The 18,761-nt window shown below is 41.6% G+C and overlaps 1 pseudogene; it reads right to left on the bottom strand.

Annotated features, from left to right (window-relative positions):
- Window positions 1-4,513: 4,513 nt before the first annotated feature.
- On the bottom strand, window positions 4,514-5,950 carry LOC137770965 (serine/threonine-protein kinase MARK2 pseudogene; annotated as a pseudogene).
- Window positions 5,951-18,761: the final 12,811 nt, after the last annotated feature.

Here is an 18,761-nt window from a genome sequence, read left to right as displayed (position 1 = left end):
CCAGCATTTACTCTTTCTAGATTTTTTGATGATGGCCACTCTGACCGGTGTGAGATGATATCTCATTGTAGTTTTGATTTGCATTTCTCTAATGATTAATGATGTTGAGCATTCTTTCATGTGTCTGTTGGCAATCTGTATATCTTCTTTGGAGAAATGTCTATTTAGGTCTTCTGCCCATTTTTGGATTGGGTTGTTTGTTTTTTTGTTATTGAGCTGCATGAGCTGCTTGTAAATCTTGGAGATTAATCCTTTGTCAGTTGCTTCATTTGCAAATATTTTCTCCCATTCTGAGGGTTGTCTTTTGGTCTTGTTTATGGTTTCCTTTGCTGTGCAAAAGCTTTGAAGTTTCATTAGGTCCCATTTGTTTATTTTTGTTTTTATTTCCATTTCTCTAGGAGCTGGGTCAAGAAGGATCTTGCTGTGACTTATGTCATAGAGTGTTCTGCCTATGTTTTCCTCTAAGAGTTTGATAGTGTCTGGCCCTTACACTTAGGTCTTTAATCCATTTTGAGTTTATTTTTGTGTATGGTGTCAGGGTGTGTTCTAATTTCATACTTTTACATGTCCCTGTCCAGTTTTCCCAGCACCACTTATTGAAGAGGCTGTCTTTTCTCCACTGTATATGCTTGCCTCCTTTATCAAAGATAAGGTGACCATATGTGCGTGGGTTTATCTCTGGGCTTTCTATCCTGTTCCATTGATCTATATTTCTGTTTTTGTGCCAGTACCAAACTGTCTTGATTACTGTAGCTTTGTAATATAGTCTGAAGTCAGGGAGCCTGATTCCTCCAGCTCCATTTTTCGTTCTCAAGATTGCTTTGGCTATTCGGGGTCTTTTGTGTTTCCATACAACTTGTGAAATTTTTTGTTCTAGTTCTGTGAAAAATGCCAGTGGTAGTTTGATAGGGATTGCATTGAATCTGTAGATTGCTTTGGGTAGTAGAGTCATTTTCACAATGTTGATTCTTCCAATCCAAGAACATGGTATATCTCTCCATCTATTTGTATCATCTTTAATTTCTTTCATCAGTGTCTTATAATTTTCTGCATACAGGTCTTTTGTCTCCTTAGGTAGGTTTATTCCTAGATATTTTATTCTTTTTGTTGCAGTGGTAAACAGGAGTGTTTTCTTAATTTCACTTTCAGATTTTTCATCATTGGTGTATAGGAATGCAAGAGATTTCTGTGCATTAATTTTGTATCCTGCTACTTTACCAAATTCATTGATTAGCTCTAGTAGTTTTCTGGTAGCATCTTTAGGATTCTCTATGTATAGTATCATGTCATCTGCAAACAGTGACAGCTTTACTTCTTCTTTTCCAATTTGGATTCCTTTTATTTCTTTTTCTTCTCTGATTGCTGTGGCTAACACTTCCAAAACTATGTTGAATAATAGTGGTGAGAGTGGGCAACCTTGTCTTGTTCCTGATCTTAGTGGAAATGATTTCAGTTTTTCACCGTTGAGGACAATGTTGGCTGTGGGTTTGTCATATATGGCCTTTATTATGTTGAGGAAAGTTCCCTCTATGCCTACTTTCTGCAGGGCTTTTATCATAAATGGGTGTTGAATTTTGTCGAAAGCTTTCTCTGCATGTATTGAGATGATCATATGGTTTTTCCCCTTCAATTTGTTAATATGATGTATCACGTTGATTGATTTGCATATATTGAAGAATCCTTGCATTCCTGGAATAAACCCCACTTGATCATGGTGGTGATCATGGTGTATGGTCCTTTTAATGTGCTGTTGGATTCTGTTTGCTAGTATTTTGTTGAGGATTTTTGCATCTATGTTCATCAGTGCAGTGATATTGGCCTGTAGTTTTCTTTCTTTGTGACATCTTTGTCTGGTTTTGGTATCAGGGTGATGGTGGCCTCGTAGAATGAGTTTGGGAGTGTTCCTCCCTCTGCAATATTTTGGAAGAGTTTGAGAAGGATAGGTGTTAGCTCTTCTCTAAATGTTTGATAGAATTCGCCTGTGAAGCCATCTGGTCCTGGGCTTTTGTTTGTTGGAATTCGATTTTTAATCACAGTTTCAATTTCAGTGCTTGTGATTGGTCTGTTCATGTTTTCTATTTCTTCCTGGTCAGTCTCGGCAGGTTGTGCATTTCTAAGAATCTGTCCATTTCTTCCAGGTTGTCCATTTTATTGGCATAGAGTTGCTTGTAGTAATCTCTCATGATCGTTTGTATTTCTGCAGTGTCAGTGGTTACTTCTCCTTTTTCATTTCTAATTCTATTGATTTGAGTCTTCTCCCTTTTTCTCTTGATGAGTCTGGCTAATGGTTTATCAATTTTGTTTATCTTCTCAAAGAACCAGCTTTTAGTTTCATTGATCTTTGCTATTGTTTCCTTCATTTCTTTTTCATTTATTTCTGATCTGATCTTTATGATTTCTTCCCTTCTGCTAGCTTTGGGGTTTTTTTGTTCTTCTTTCTCTAATTGCTTTAGGTGCAAGGTTAGGTTGTTTATTCGAGATGTTTCCTGTTTCTTGATGTAGGCTTGTATTGCTATAAACTTCCCTCTTAGAACTGCTTTTGCTGCATCCCATAGGTTTTGGGTCGTCGTGTCTCCATTGTCATTTGTTTCTAGGTATTTTTTGATTTCCCCTTTGATTTCTTCAGTGATCACTTCGTTATTGAGTAGTGTATTGTGTAGCCTCCATGTGTTTGTATTTTTTACAGATCTTTTCCTGTAATTGATATTAGTCTCATAGCGTTGTGGTCAGAAAAGATACTTGATACGATTTCAATTTTCTTAAATTTAGCAAGGCTTGATTTGTGACCCAAGATATGATCTATCCTGGAGAATGTTCCATGAGCACTTGAGAAAAATGTGTATTCTGTTGTTTTTGGGTGGAATATCCTATAAATATCAATTAAGTCCATCTTGTTTAATGTATCATTTAAAGCTTGTGTTTCCTTATTTATTTTCATTTTGGATGATCTGTGCATTGGGGAAAGTGGGGTGTTAAAGTCCCCTACTATGATTGTGTTACTGTCGATTTCCCCTTTTATGGCTGTTAGTATTTGCCTTATGTATTGAGGTGCTCCTATGTTGGGTGCATAAATATTTACAATTGTTATACCTTCCTCTTGGATTGATCCCTTGATCATTATATAGTGTCCTTCTTTGTCTCTTGTAATAGTCTTTATTTTAAAGTCTATTTTGTCTGATATGAGACTTGCTACTCCAGCTTTCTTTTGATTTCTGTTTGCATGGAATATCTTTTTCCATCCCCTCACTTTCAGTCTGTATGTGTCTCTAGGTCTGAAGTGGGTCTCTTGTAGACAGCATATATATGGGTCTTGTTTTTGTATCCATTCAGCCAGTCTGTGTCTTTTGGTGGGAGCATTTAATCCATCTACATTTAAGGTAAATATCGATATGTATGTTCCTATTCCCATTTTCTTAAATGTTTTGGGTTTGTTATTGTAGCTGTTTTCCTTCTCTTGTGTTTCTTGCCTAAAGAAGTTCCTTTAGCATTTGTTGTAAAGCTGGTTTGGTGGTGCTGAACTCTCTCAGCTTTTGCTTGTCTGTAAAGGTTTTAATTTCTCCATCAAATCTGAATGAGATCCTTGCTGGGTAGAGTAACCTTGGTTGTAGGTTTTTCTCCTTCATGACTTTAAGTATATCCTGCCACTCCCTTCTGGCTTGCAGAGTTTCTGCTGAAAGATCAGCTGTTAACCTTATGGGGATTCCCTTGTGTGTTATTTGTTGTTTTTCCCTTGCTGCTTTTAATATGTTTTCTTTATATTTAATTTTTTTTTTCAATAAAGACTGCTTTATTGCTGCACGACAGTCATGAAACTCAGCTGCACAGGGACCTTACCACACCGTGCAGAGGCTGGTTCACGGGACCTTGTGATCCTATTAATGGGCCTCTCTGTTGTAATTAACACAGGCCGCAGGGACCAAAAGTTCCCCTCGGCCCTTCTGAAAATGTTCGGGAATGGTAGTGCAGGAAGGTAATACACACTTTCTGCATTTCTGCCCTGCAGTGCAGCAGTTGTTGCTGTTGGGAGTCACTGTGCTAATTCTCTTAGGTCATTTTTCCCTTTAGTTGTTCTGACTACCTCCAAGCGCTCCATGGCTGCACGCTTGTCTCACTGGAAAATGCACAGCCCCAATTCTGTGCAGGGACGACACAAAGCAGAGTGTGATGCATCTCTCTGGAGCATCAAGTTTATTAACTAGAATTGGAAGAACCAAGGAGTTCTTGGAACAAGAACTATCCCCCTCCCCCACCAACACGGAAGACAGAAGAGTAGGGGAGGGGAGACGTGCCCCAGGAATGACAGTCCAGTCTCTCAAGTTTCACCCAGGTGGGGGTTGAGGGGCAGACCTGCAGCCACAGTGGCCTCGCTTTTGGTCGCCTGGGCTGCTCCGGACCATCCTCTGAGCTGGCCAGGGTCTTGGATACGATGCTTCTGAAGGCCGTGCAGAGAACACACTCCTCTTCCCCTGCACCGGGCCCCAGGGAGCGCGGCGGCCTGATCTTCCTGCCTCGGTCATCCATGGGGTTCACATGGGCTCACTTTATTATGACGCCTCATGCTGGGCAGCTTGCAACAAAGATGTTTCAAAATAAATTTCCAGATTCTTCCAGCCACCCCTTGCTTTTTCTGGCTCTGGCCAGAGAGAGTGGATGAGGACACACTCTCAGGCTGCCCAGCGTGGGAGGACCTTCCAGTGTTGGACACACCCAGGGGGCAGCTGCTTCCCTCTGGGGCTCCAATCCTGCTGCTGCTGGAGGTGGATGTCCCCGTGCCACACTGGGGGGCTGGGCTGGGGGTGGCAGTCCTCGCCTCCAGGCTGGGTGGGGGACAGGCAGACTCACTGGTCTTCTGCCCTGCCTGCTGGTCTTCCTGCAGCTGCATATTTTTTCTGTGGTAGAGCCACCTGGTTTGCAGGGAGGACACCACAGGGCTTGGAGAAGGCTCAAGTTCACTGCCACAGAGGTCCCCGCAAGAGAAGGGCTTCAGAGTTATGATGGAGACCTCCACCTTGGGTTTCTTGGAGCTCACACTGCCTGTCCCAGTGTCCTGGATCTGGTCGCAAGTCAAGCCCGGAGTCCTCACCATTGTCACCTCCAGGTCCTCTTCACAGGGTGGCTGGAGTGGCTCCTTCTGGCCCATGTTGACCCATGGATGCCTCATGAGGTCAGGTAAGGTGCCTCTGTCACTGGGGTTGAGGGCAATCATTTTTTGTAACAGATCCCTTATCTTCAAAGACAGATAAGGTGGGATGGGGTATTGCCCTTGTAGGATTTGCTTCCGCAGCTCCTGGAAGTCTTTTCCCACAAAGGGCTGGGACCCAGTTACCATGGTGTACAGCACTGCTCCCAAGCTCCACACGTCCACCGCAGGGCCGCTGTAGCTCTGCCCCAGGAAGAGTTCCGGGGCAGCATAAGGGTGTGTGCCACAGATCGTGTCCAGTTGGACAATGTCATCACACTTGTTGCTGAGGCCAAAGTCTGTAAGTTTGATATTCATGTTGGAATCAAAGAGGAGGCTCAGTGGCTTCAGGTCTCGGTGCACGATGCCCCTCCGGTGGCAGTGCTGCAGGGCGGAGACCAGCTGCTGGAACAGGCCTCGGGCCTCCGCCTCTGTCATACGGCCATGGGTCTTCAAATAGCGGTACATGTCCCCCCCACTGAGGTACTCCATCACCACGAAAAATGTCTCCTCTGTGTCAATCACCCCCAGCAGTTTTACAATATTGGGGTGTTTCAGAGCCTTCAGACTGCACACTTCCCGGAAAAGTGCCTGGACACTTGAGAAGCTTTGACGCCTTTTCTTTATGACCTTCACAGCCACCTGTGTCCCGGTCAGAATGTGCCGGGCCAACTTCACTTTACCGAAGGTGCCTTCACCAATGGTGTGGAGGATCTCGAAGTCATCAATATGAGCCGCCTTGCCAGCAGATTTGGCTGTGAGGCCCTGCATCCTGGTGATCTGCTAACTACACTGACTGACAGCACTACCTAGCAACGCTAACTACGCTAACTAACAATGCTAACTGTACTAACAGGGCTAAGTATGCTGTCTCTACTAACAACGCTAACTACGCTAACTGTACCAACAGCGCTAACTAGTACTAACTACACTAACTATGCTAATCAAGTATTAACTATACCAACAATACTCACTATGCTAACTGTAGAAAGAACAATGACACAAATAAAAAAGAGTAGAGAAAAGAGAAACGAAAATCAACAAAATGGCAGAAACAAGGAAAACGCAAGCTAACTGTAGGTCCAAGGCCGTCAGGTCACCAAAAGCAGCTTCCTGGGCTCTAAGGACCAAAAACCTGGGCCCACCTTTCTCTTTCATAGGGCTTTGTGAAGTACATCACAATGGTGCACTCTGAGGTCAGAGCAAGAAATGGACCCATCACCGCTGGGGATACACCACAGTGGTTTTCTCACTTTTTGAGTTCAAGGCCCCTTTACACTTAGGAAAAAGGATCCCAAAGAAATTTTTCTTTACATGTGTTATTAGATATTGGTATTCACTTTGTTATAAATAAAAATCTGCAGGATACTTCAGTGGCCTTTTTATTTCTAGTTTGAAAATGTGTAATAATTTTAGAGACCTCATAATGTCTACACTTGAAATGTTCAATTCCTTTTCCTTAAATTCTGGTCTCAAAATAACGTTACAACTTAACTGACTTCACGATACTATACAAAATGTTCTGTTGCATAAGACATGATACGGTACATTATGAAAGTCTATGAAGCTGAGAGAAGGTTTGCCAGGAAGGTCATTGAGCAGATTTCTCATCAGGAGCCTCGGAGGCCAGATGGCATGACTCAATGTACTTGAAGTGTTGAAGGAAAGAAACCGTCAACCAAGAATCCTATATCTAGCAAAACTTTCCTTCGAAAATGAGGGAGAAATCAAGACATTCCCAGTTAATCAAGAGTTGAGAGAGTTCTTAACCACCAGACCCGCCTGCCACAGGGAGTTCTTCAGGTTGGAGTCAAGGACCCTGGACAGTAGCTCAAAGCCTTATGAAGAAATAAAGACCTCTGGTAAAAGTAGACAGACGGGCGACGAGAAAAGCTAGTACTGTTGTAACTTTGGTTTGTAGCTCCACTTTTTGTCTTCTATTTGATTTAAGAGACTAATATATAATAAAACACACACATACAAATCAAAAAAAAAAAAAAAGATCACCTCTTCACCTAGAAAAGTTACTTCACCCCCACTCTAGCCTAACTTTGGGAATTCCCATCAACAACATTCTTCTTTCCACTGTAGGAAGCAACGCTGCCAGAAGCTATGGCAAGCAGAGCCTCTTCTAAGATGCCTTTGATGACTGCAGCAACATGGATGCAACTAGAGATTATTAAGTGAAGTAAGTCAGAAAGAGAAAGACAAATACCATGTGATACCACTTACATGTGGAATCTAAAGTATGGCACAAATGAACCTATCTATGAAACAGCAACAGACTCACAGACATAGAGAACAGACTTGTGGTTGCCAAGGAGGAGGGGGGTGGGAGAGGGAAGGGCTGGGAGTGTGGCATTAGCAGATGTAAACTATTATATATAGGAGGGATAAACAACAAGGTCCTACTCTACAGCACAGGGAACTAGAGTCAATATCCTGTGATAAACTGTAATGGAAAAGAATATAAAAAAAGAATGTCTATATGTGTATAACTGAGTCACTTTGCCATACAGCAGATTGGCACAAGATTGTAAATCAACTATACGTCAATAAAAACAATAAAATAAAATAAAAAATGCCTCTGATGACGTACACAGCCCCTGCTCCTGCTGACTACCTCTCTGCAGCACCCAACACTGTGAAACCCCACCCCCAGCTGAGGTCACTCCAGTCCTATGTCTCCTTCCTTTGTCCTCTGTCTCCCACCAGTGTTTCTCTAACAGAAACACAAAGAACTGCTGTGTTTTCACTCAGTCTCACTGTTCACGTTCCCACGCTTGATTTGGGCATCAGACCTGCAAGAGTTCAAAATTTACTGGGTGGTAGAACTGCCATTTCTCTGCCTGTCTCTCATTGTAAAGAACTTCTCTGAAATTCTGAATTCACTGGTCTGGTCATCCATTCACCAGCAAGTATCTAGGTACTGGGGTTAAGAGCTAGGAATGAGATACAGTTGTTAGTAAAGAAACAACAAACCCCAAATGGAGTCACTTGTGCTAAGTCCCACGTCAGCAAACCAAGACTTAATAGCTAACCTAATTGCAGTTTCAGCCTCTCTCAGGAATGGGACCTTTCACCAATAGATCTGGAATTACCTGGTCAGCACTAGAGGGGTGACCCCCCACCTTCCCCCAAAAGGAAGGTGACCCTGCCTGAAACAATCCACTCTTAGCTAGAAACTTCCCTTTTCTGCCCCCTCCTGCCTGTAAAGTTCTTGCATTTTTTGCAGCTCCGCAGAGCTCCTTTCTACTTGCTCAATGGGATGCTGCCCGATTCATAAATCATTGAATAAAGCCAATTCGATCTTCAAATTTACTCAGTTAGAATTTTATGTTTTTAATACAGTGATGAGCAAAACAAATAAAAAGAGAGGCATCAAACTCTTCGGAGAGTGTATCCCATTATCCCTCACACTCTTGGAAGCCTGGGTCAGCAGAAATGGAGGAGAGCCAGTGACAAGAAAAAGCCTCTTGAAAACCAAATCAGAGGTCCTGAAATACTACAGACTTACTTGTACAAGTGGGTGGGAACAAGCAGAGAGTAGCAGTTGTTTATTACTGTACACTGTAATCGAGGGAAACATTTGGAGTTCAAGAATAGAGATTTAAAGATGAGATGCTAAAATTCATAACAACTTGTCCAAAACAGGCCAGAAAACCTTAAGTTTTCGCCTTGTTTAAAAGAAGTCCTAAGTAAAGGGAAAACCAAATATTATGAAAAATTTTGGAAACATCTCACACACCAACCTTCCCTTTATTTGAATTACTTCATTATCATTACTTTAGAGTTATGTACACTCATAAAAGTTCATTTATTCTGAGTTGAGAAGTCCATTTTATCATCATGTGTACTGTGCTTACATTTTAAAATCAGAAACAACTTCCCCAAGATTAAACTGATTCTTCATCTCTTTTGGTTTTACTATTCCAAAATAGATTAGGTGACTTGGGGTATTATTTTTACCCTATGTTGATTTGCCTACCTTGTAAAGGAGCAAGGAACTTTTTCTTCAACCCTTATTTTCCTAGTGATTTGTTTAAAATGAAAGGTAAATATGTGTTTGTGGGCATATAAGTGTGTGTGTGTACAATCATTTTTATATAGAGATTTATTATCTCTCAATTTATTTTGTACAAGAGGTTTGTCTCAGAAAATCAGTGTCTTCTTTTTTTTTTTTCACGATTCATATCTTTAATACTCTCTGAGAGGCAAGTGAAAAGCAACAATGGATTTTTAAAATGACCATGTCTGACACGTGTCTGACAACACTGAGAGTGGGGGAGGAGGGAAGTTAACCAGCTAGCACAGTGCCTTGCATGTAGTAAGCACTGCAACATTTGTTAAATTGCAATGACTTGAAGTTGAAGATCATGATTTTTTTTTTTTAGATTTTTAGAAATTTCATGTAATGTCTGAAACATTTATATTAACATATTTCCATAAAAATAACCCAATGAAAGTTTAGTATTAGTTGTTTTGTTTGTTTGTTTTTTTATACTGCAGATTCTTATTAGGCATCAATTTTATACACATCAGTGTATACATGTCAATCCCAATCGCCCAATTCAGCACACCACCATCCCCACCCCACCGCAGTTTTCCCCCCTTGGTGTCCATATGTCCATTCTCTACATCTGTGTCTCAACTTCTGCCCTGCAAACCGGCTCATCTGTACCATTTTTCTAGGTTCCACATACATGCATTAATATACGATATTTGTTTTTCTCTTTCTGACTTACTTCACTCTGTATGACAGTCTCTAGATCCATCCACGTCTCAACAAATGACTCAATTTCGTTCCTTTTTATGGCTGAGTAATATTCCATTGTATATATGTACCACATCTTCTTTATCCATTCGTCTGTTGATGGGCATTTAGGTTGCTTCCATGACCTGGCTATTGTAAATAGTGCTGCAATGAACATTCGGGTGCATGTGTCTTTTTGAATTATGGTTTTCTCAGGGTATATGCCCAGTAGTGGGATTGCTGGGTCATATGGTAATTCTATTTTTAGCTTTTTAAGGAACCTCCATATTGTTCTCCATAGTGGCTGTATCAATTTACATTCCCACCAACAGTGCAAGAGGGTTCCCTTTTCTCCACACCCTCTCCAGCATTTGTTGTTTGTTGATTTTCTGATGATGCCCATTCTAACAGGAGTGAGGTGATACCTCATTGTAGTTTTGATTTGCATTTCTCTAATAATTAGTGATGTTGAGCATCTTTTCATGTGCTTCGTGGCCGTCTGTATGTCTTCTTTGGAGAAATGTCTATTTAGGTCTTCTGCCCATTTTTGGATTGGGGTGTTTGTTTCTTTGATATTGAGCTGAATGAGCTGTTTATATATTTTGGAGATTAATCCTTTGTCTGTTGATTCATTTGCAAATATTTTCTCCCATTCTGAGGGTTGTCTTTTCGTCTTGTTTATGGTTTCCTTTGCTGTGCAAAAGCTTTGAAGTTTCATTAGGTCCCATTTGTTTATTTTTGTTTTTATTTCCATTACTCTAGGAGGTGGATCAAAAAAGATCTTGCTGTGATTTATGTCAAAGAGTGTTCTTCCTATGTTTTCCTCTAAGAGTTTTATAGTGTCCAGTCTTACATTTAGGTCTCTAATCCATTTTGAGTTTATTTTTGTGTATGGTGTTAGGGAGTATTCTAATTTCATTCTTTTACATGTAGCTGTCCAGTTTTCAAGCACCACTTATTGAAGAGACTGTCTTTTCTCCATTGTATATCTTTGCCTCCTTTGTCATAGATTAGTTGACCATAGGTGCGTGGGTTAATCTCTGGGCTTTCTATCTTGTTCCATTGATCTATGTTTCTGTTTTGGTGCCAGTACCATATTGTGTTGATTACTGTAGCTTTGTAGTAGAGTCTGAAGTCAGGGAGTCTGATTCCTCCAGCTCCATTTTTTTGCCTCAAGACTGCTTTGGCTATTCGGGGTCTTTTGTGTCTCCATACAAATTTTAAGATGATTTGTTCTAGCTCTGTAAAAAATGCCATTGGTAATTTGATAGGGACTGCATTGAATCTGTAGATTGCTTTGGGTAGCATACTTATTTTCACAATGTTGATTCTTCCAATCCAAGAACATGGTATATCTCTCCATCTGTTGGTATCATCTTTAATTTCTTTCATCAGTGTCTTATAGTTTTCTGCATACAGGTCTTTTGTCTCCCTAGGTAGGTTTATTCCTAGGTATTTGATTCTTTTTGTTGCAATGGTAAATGGGAGTGTTTCCATAATTTCTCTTTCAGATTTTTCATCATTACTGTATAGGAATGCAAGAGATTTCTGTGCATTAATTTTGTATCCTGCAACGTTACCATATTCATTAATTAGCTCTAGCAGTTTTCTGGTGGCAGTTTTAGGATTCTCTATGTATAGTATCATGTCATCCGCAAACAGTGACAGTTTTACTTCTTCTTTTCCAATTTGTATTCCTTTTATTTCTTTTTCTTCTCTGATTGCCATGGCTAGGACTTCCAAAACTATGTTGAATAATAGTGGTGAGAGTGGACATCCTTGTCTCGTTCCTGATCTTAGAGGAAATGCTTTCAGGTTTTCACCATTGAGAATGATGTTTGCTGTGGGTTTGTCATATGTGGCCTTTATTATGTTGAGGTAGGTTCCCTCTATGCCCACTTTCTGGAGAGTTTTTATCATGAATGGGTGTTGAATTTTGTCGAAAGCTTTTTCTGCATCTATTGAGATGATCATATGGTTTTTATTCTTCAATTTGTTAATATGGTGTATCACATTGATTGATTTGCATATATTGAAGAATCCTTGCATCCCTGGGATAAATCCCACTTGATAGTGGTGTATGATCCTTTTAATGTGTTGTTGGATTCTGTTTGCTAGTATTTTGTTGAGGATTTTTGCATCTATGTTCATCAGTGATATTGGTCTGTAATTTTCTTTTTTTGTAGTGTCTTTGTCTGGTTTTGGTATCAGGGTGATGGTGGCCTCATAGAATGAGTTTGGGACTGTTCCTTCCTCTGCAATTTTTTGGAAGAGTTTGAGAAGGATAGGTGTTAGCTCTTCTCTAAATGTTTGATAGAATTCACCTGTGAAGCCATCTGGTCCTGGACTTTTGTTTGTTGGAAGATTTTTAATCACAGTTTCAATTTCATTACTTGTGATTGGTCTGTTCATATTTTCTGTTTCTTCCTGGTTCAGTCTTGGAAGGTTATACCTTTCTAAGAATTTGTCCATTTCTTCCAGGTTGTCCATTTTATTGGCATAAAGTTGCTTGTAGTAGTCTCTTAGGATGCTTTGTATTTCTGCGGTGTCTGTTGTAACTTCTTTTTCATTTCTGATTTTATTGATTTGAGTCCTCGCCCTCTTTTTCTGGATGAATCTGGCTAATGGCTTATCAATTTTGTTTATCTTCTCAAAGAACCAACTTTTAGTTTTATTGATCTTTGCTATTGTTTTCTTTGTTTCTATTTCATTTATTTCTGCTCTGATCTTTATGATTTCTTTCCTTCTGCTAACTTTGGGTTTTGTTTGTTCTTCTTTCTCTGGTTTCCTTAGGTGTAAGGTTAGATTGTTTACTTGAGATTTTTCTTGTTTCTTTAGGTAGGCTTGTATAGCTATAAACTTCTCTCTTAGAACTGCTTTCGCTGCATCCCATAGGTTTTGGGTTGTCGTGTTTTCATTGTCATTTGTCTCTAGGTATTTTTTTATTTCCTCTTTGATTTCTTCAGTGATCTCTTGGTTATTTAGTAACGTATTGTTTAGCCTCCATGTGTTTGTCTTTTTTACGTTTTTTTCCCTGTAATTCATTTCTAATCTCATAGCGTTGTGGTCAGAAAAGATGCTTGATATGATTTCAATTTTCTTAAATTTACTGAGGCTTGATTTGTGACCCAAGATGTGATCTATCCTGGAGAATGTTCCGTGCGCACTTGAGAAGAGCGTGTCATCTGCTGTTTTTGGATGGAATGTCCTATATATATCAATTAAATCTATCTGGTCTATTGTGTCATTTAAAGCTTCTGTTTCCTTATTTATTTTCATTTTGGATGATCTGTCCATTGGTGTAAGTGAGGTGTTAAGGTCCCCCACTATGATTGTGTTACTGTCAATTTCCTCTTTTATAGCTGTTAGCAGTTGCCTTATGTATTGAGGTGCTCCTATGTTGGGTGCATATATATTTATAATTGTTATATCTTCTTCTTGGATTGATCCCTTGATCACTATGTAGTGTCCTTCCTTGTCTCTTGTAACATTCTTTATTTTAAAGTCTATTTTATCTGATATGAGTATAGCTACTCCAGCTTTCTTTTGATTTCCATTTGCATGGAATATCTTTTTCCATCCCCTCACTTTCAGTCTGTATGTGTCCCTAGGTCTAAAGTGGGTCTCTTGTAGACAGCATATATATGGGTCTTGTTTTTGTATCCATTCAGCCAGTCTATGTCTTTTGGTTGGGGCATTTAATCCATTCATATTTAAGGTAATTATCGATATGTATGTTCCTATGACCATTTTCTTAATTGTTTTGGGTTTGTTTTTGTAGGTCCTTTACTTCTCTTGTGTTTCCCACTTAGAGAAGTTCCTTTAGCATTTGTTGTAGAGCTGGTTTGGTGGTGCTGAATTCTCTTAGCTTTTGCTTGTCTGTAAAGCTTCTGATTTCTCTGTTGAATCTGAATGAGATCCTTGCCGGGTAGAGTAATCTTGGTTGTAGGTTCTTCCCTTTCATCACTTTAAGTATATCATGCCACTCCCTTCTGGCTTGCAGAGTTTCTGCTGAGAAATCAGCTGTTAACCTTATGGGAGTTCCCTTGTATGTTATTTGTCGTTTTTCCCTTGCTGCTTTCAATAATTTTTCTTTGTGTTTAATTTTTGCCACTTTGATTACTATGTGTCTCGGCGTGTTTCTCCTTGGGTTTATCCTGTATGGGACTCTCTGTGCTTCCTGGACTTGGGTGGCTATTTCCTTTCCCATGTTAGGGAAGTTTTCGACTATAATCTCTTCAACTATTTTCTCTGGTCCTTTCTCTCTCTCTTCACCTTCTGGGACCCCTATAATGCGAATGTTGTTGTGTTTAATGTTGTCCTAGAGGTCTGTTAGGCTGTCTTCATTTCTTTTCATTCTTTTTTCTTTAGTCTGTTCCGCAGCAGTGAATTCCACCATTCTGTCTTCCAGGTCACTTATCCGTTCTTCTGCCTCAGTTATTCTGCTATTGATTCCTTCTAGTGTAGTTTTCATTTCAGTTATTGTATTGGTCATCTCTGTTTGTTTGTTCTTTAATTCTTCTAGGTCTTTGTTAATCATTTCTTGCATCTTCTCAATCTTTGCCTCCATTCTTATTCCGAGGTCCTGGATCATCTTCACTATCATTATTCTGAATTCTTTTTCTGGAAGGTTGCCTATCTCCACTTCATTTAGTTGTTTTTCTGGGGTTTTTTCTTGTTCCTTCATCTGGTACATAGCCCTCTGCCTTTTCATCTTGTCTATATTTCTGTAACTGTGGTTTTTGGTCCACAGGCTGCAGGATTGTAGTTTTTCTTGCTTCTGCTGTCTGCCCTCTGGCAGTTGAGGCTATCTAAGAGGCTTGATGGGAGGCTCTGGTGGTGGGTAGAGCTGACTGTTGCTGTGGCGGTCAGAGCTCAGTAAAACTTTAATCCACTTGACTGTTGATGGGTGGGGCTGGGTTCCCTCCCTGTTGGTTGTTTTGCCTGAGGCAACCCAACACTGGAGCCTACCTGGGCTCTTTGGTGGGGTTAATGGCAGACTCTGAGAGGGCTCACGCCAAGGAGCACTTCCCAGAACCTCCGCTACCAGAGTCCTTGTCCCCACAGTGAAACAGAGCCACCCCCCACCTCTGCAGGAGACCCCCCAACACCAGCAGTTGGGTCTGGTTCAGTCTCCCCCAGGGTCACTGCTTCTTCCCCTGGGTCCCGATGCGCACACTACTTTGTGTGTGCCCTCCAAGAGTGGGGTCTCTGTTTCCCCCAGTCGTGTCGAAGTCCTGCAATCAATTCCCACTAGGCTTCAAAGTCTGATTCTCTAGGAATTCCTCCTCCCGTTGCCGGACCCCCAGGTTGGGAAGCCTGACGTGGGGCTCAGAACCTTCACTCCAGTGGGTGGACTTCTGTGGTATAAGTGTTCGCCAGTCTGTGAGTCACCCACCCAGCAGTTATGGGATTAGATTTTACTCTGATTGCGCCCCTCCTACCGTCTCACTGTGGCTTCTCCTCTGTCCTTGGACGTGGGGTATCCTCCTTGGTGAAGTCCAGGGTCTTCCTGTCAATGATTGTCCAGCAGCCAGTTGTGATTCTGGTGCTCTCGCAAGAGGGAGAGAGAGCACGTCCTTCTACTCCGCCATCTTGGTTAATCCCCCTATATTTAATTTTTGATAGTTTGATTATTATGTGTCTTGGCGTGTTTCTCCTTGGATTTATCCTGTATGGGACTCTCTGTGCTTCCAGCACTTGATTAACTATTTTCTTTCCCATATTAGGGAAGTTTTCAACTATAATCTCATCAAATATTTTCTCAGTCCCTTTCTTTTTCTCTTCTTCTTCTGGAACCCCTATAATTCGAATGTTGGTGCGTTTAATGTTGTCCCAGAGGTCTCTGAGACTGTCCTCAGTTCTTTTCATTCTTTTTTCTTTATTCTGCTCTGCAGTAGTTATTTCCACTATTTTACCTTCCAGGTCACTTATCCATTCTTCTGCCTCAGTTATTCTGCTATTGATCCCGTCTAGAGTATTTTAAATTTCATTTATTGTGTTTTTCATCGTTGCTTGGTTCCTCTTTAGTTCTTCTACATCCTTGTTAAATGTTTCTTGCATTTTGTCTATTCTATTTCCAAGATTTTGGATCATCTTTACTATCATTACTCTGAATTCTTTTTCACGTAGACTGCCTATTTCCTCTTCATTTGTTAGGTCTGGTGTGTTTTGACCCTGCTTCTTCATCTGCTGTATGTTTTTCTGTCTTCTCATTTTGCTTATCTTACTGTGTTTGGGGTCTCCTTTTCGCAGGCTGCAGGTTCGTAGTTCCTGTTGTTTTTGGTATCTGTCCCCAGTGGCTAAGGTTGGTTCAGCGGGTTGTGTAGGCTTCCTGGTGGAGGGGACTGGTTCCTGTGTTCTGGTGGATGAGGCTGAATCTTGTCTTTCTGGTGGGCAGGTCCACGTCTGGTGGTGTGTTTTGGGGTGTCTGTGGCCTTATTATGATTTTAGGCAGCCTCTCTGCTAATGGATGGGGCTGTGTTCCTGTCTTGCTAGTTGTTTGGCATAGGGTGTCCAGCACTGTAGCTTGCTGGTCGTTGAGTGAAGCTGGGTCTTCATGTTGAGATGGAGATCTCTGAGAGATTTTCGCCGTTTGGTATTACGTGGAGCTGGGAGGTGTCTTGTGGACCAGTGTCCTGAAGTTGGCTCTCCCACCTCAGAGGCACAGCCCTGATGCCTGGCTGGAGCACCAAGAGCCTTTCATCCACATGGCTCAGAATAAAAGGGAGAAATAATAGAAAGAAAGAAAGAAAGTGGATAAAATAAAATAAAATAAAGCTGTTATAATAAAAAATAAGAAAAAAATTATTAAGAAAAATTTATTAAGAAAGAAAATTTTTTTTATTTTTTAAAGTAAATTTATTAATTTTTTATAATTAAACATAAGAAAAAAATTATTAAGAAAAAAATTTTAATTTTTTCAAATAAAAAATATGAAAAAACTTATTAAGAAAAAAATTTTTTAATTTTTAAAAATTGAAAATAAGGAAAAAATTATTAAGAAAACATTTATTAAGAAAAAAAAATGTTTTAAGTAAAAAAAAAAAAAAAGAACGGTCGGACGGAACCCTAGGACAAATGGTGAAAGCAAAGCTATACAGACAAAATCTCACCCAGAAGCATACACATATACACTCACAAAAAAAGGAAAAGGAGAAAAATTAATATCTCCTGCTCCCAAAGTCCACCTCCTGAATTTGGGATGATTCGTTGTCTATTCAGGTATTCCACAGGTGCAGGTACATCAAGTTGTTTGTGGAGCTTTAATCCGCTGCTTCTGAGGCTGCTGGGAGAAATTTCCCTTACTCTTCTTTGTTCGCACAGCTCCCGGGGTTCAGCTTTGGATTTGGACCCTCCTCTGCGTGTAGGTCGCCTGAGGGCATCTGTTCTTCGCTCACACAGGACGGGGTTAAAGGAGCAGCTGCTTCACGGGCTCTGGCTCACTCAGGCAGTGGGGAGGGAAGGGTACAGATGCGGGGCGAGCCTGCGGCGGCAGAGGCCAGCGTGACGTTGCAGTAGCCTGAGGCACGCCGTGCGTTCTCCCGGGGAAATTGTCCCTGGATCACGGGAGCCTGGCAGTGGCGGGCTGCACAGGCTCCCGGGAGGGGCGGTGTGGATAGCGACCTGTGCTCGCACATAGGCTTCTTGGTGGCGGCAGCAGCAGGCTTAGCGTCTCATGCCCGTCTCTGGGGTCCCCGCTGATAGCTGCAGCTCGCGCCCGTCCCTGGAGCTCGTTTAGGCGGCGCTCTGAATCCCCTCTCCTTGCGCACCGTGAAACAAAGAGGCAAGAGAAAGTCTCTTGTCTTTTCGGCAGTTCCAGACTTTTTCCCGGACTCCCTCCCAGCTAGCTGTGGCGCACTAGCTCCCTTCAGGCTGTGTTCACGCCGCCAACCCCAGTCCTCTCCCTGCGATCCGACCAAAGCCCAAGCCTCAGCTCCCAGCCCCCGCCCGCCCTGGCGGGTGAGCAGACAAGCATCTCAGGCTGGTGAGTGCTGCTCGGCGCCGAGCCTCTGTGCGGGAATCTCTGCGCTTTGCCCTCCGCACCCCTGTGGCTGCGCTCTCCTCCGTGGCTCCAAAGCTTCCCCCCTCTGCCACCTGCAGTCTCTGCCCGCGAAGGGGCTTCCTAGTGTGTGGAAACCTTTCCTCCTTCACGGCTCCCTCCCACTGGTGCAGGTGCCGTCCCTATTCTTTTGTCTCTGTTATTTCTTTTTTCTTTTGCCCTACCCAAGTACGTGGGGAGTTTCTTGCCTTTTGGGAGATCTGACGTCTTCTGCCAGCGTTCAGTGGGTGCTCTGTAGGAGCAGTTCCACGTGTAGATGTATTTCTAATGTATCTATGGGGAGGAAGGTGATCTCCGCGTCTTACTCTTCCGCCATCTTGCCCAGACCCTGTATTTGTTTTTCTCTTTCTGACTTACTTCACTCTGTATGACAGACTCTAGGTCCATCCACCTCACTACAAATAACTCAATTTCGTAAAACTATACTTATTAAGTGTGCTTAATTTGTTCCCTAATCTTTTATTAATCAAAAGTCATATGTAGCTGCCAACTACTGGCTGTGATTAGCAGGAGCAAATGCCATCACCTCATGGAGTCGGGATAACGCCAGCCAATGGCATAGGCACTTTAATTAGCCAATGCGGATTTATTTAGAAGAAAGTACCATTTTTGTCAAGTTTTGAGATATAATGAAATAGTTCTAACCACTTACTTATTGACCACTGGTCAAAATAGCTAGAGGGCTTGCCAAAGTTTGGGAGGCCTGTTCCAAGTCAAAATCAAATGGACTTCTTGGCTGTGTTCTGCCTTCACCAAGGTTTATGCCT

Source organism: Eschrichtius robustus, chromosome 10, assembly GCF_028021215.1.
Source record: "Eschrichtius robustus isolate mEscRob2 chromosome 10, mEscRob2.pri, whole genome shotgun sequence".
NCBI lineage: Eukaryota > Metazoa > Chordata > Mammalia > Artiodactyla > Eschrichtiidae > Eschrichtius > Eschrichtius robustus.
Note: the sequence above shows the minus strand (reverse complement) of the source record. Positions and strands in the feature narration are given on the sequence as shown.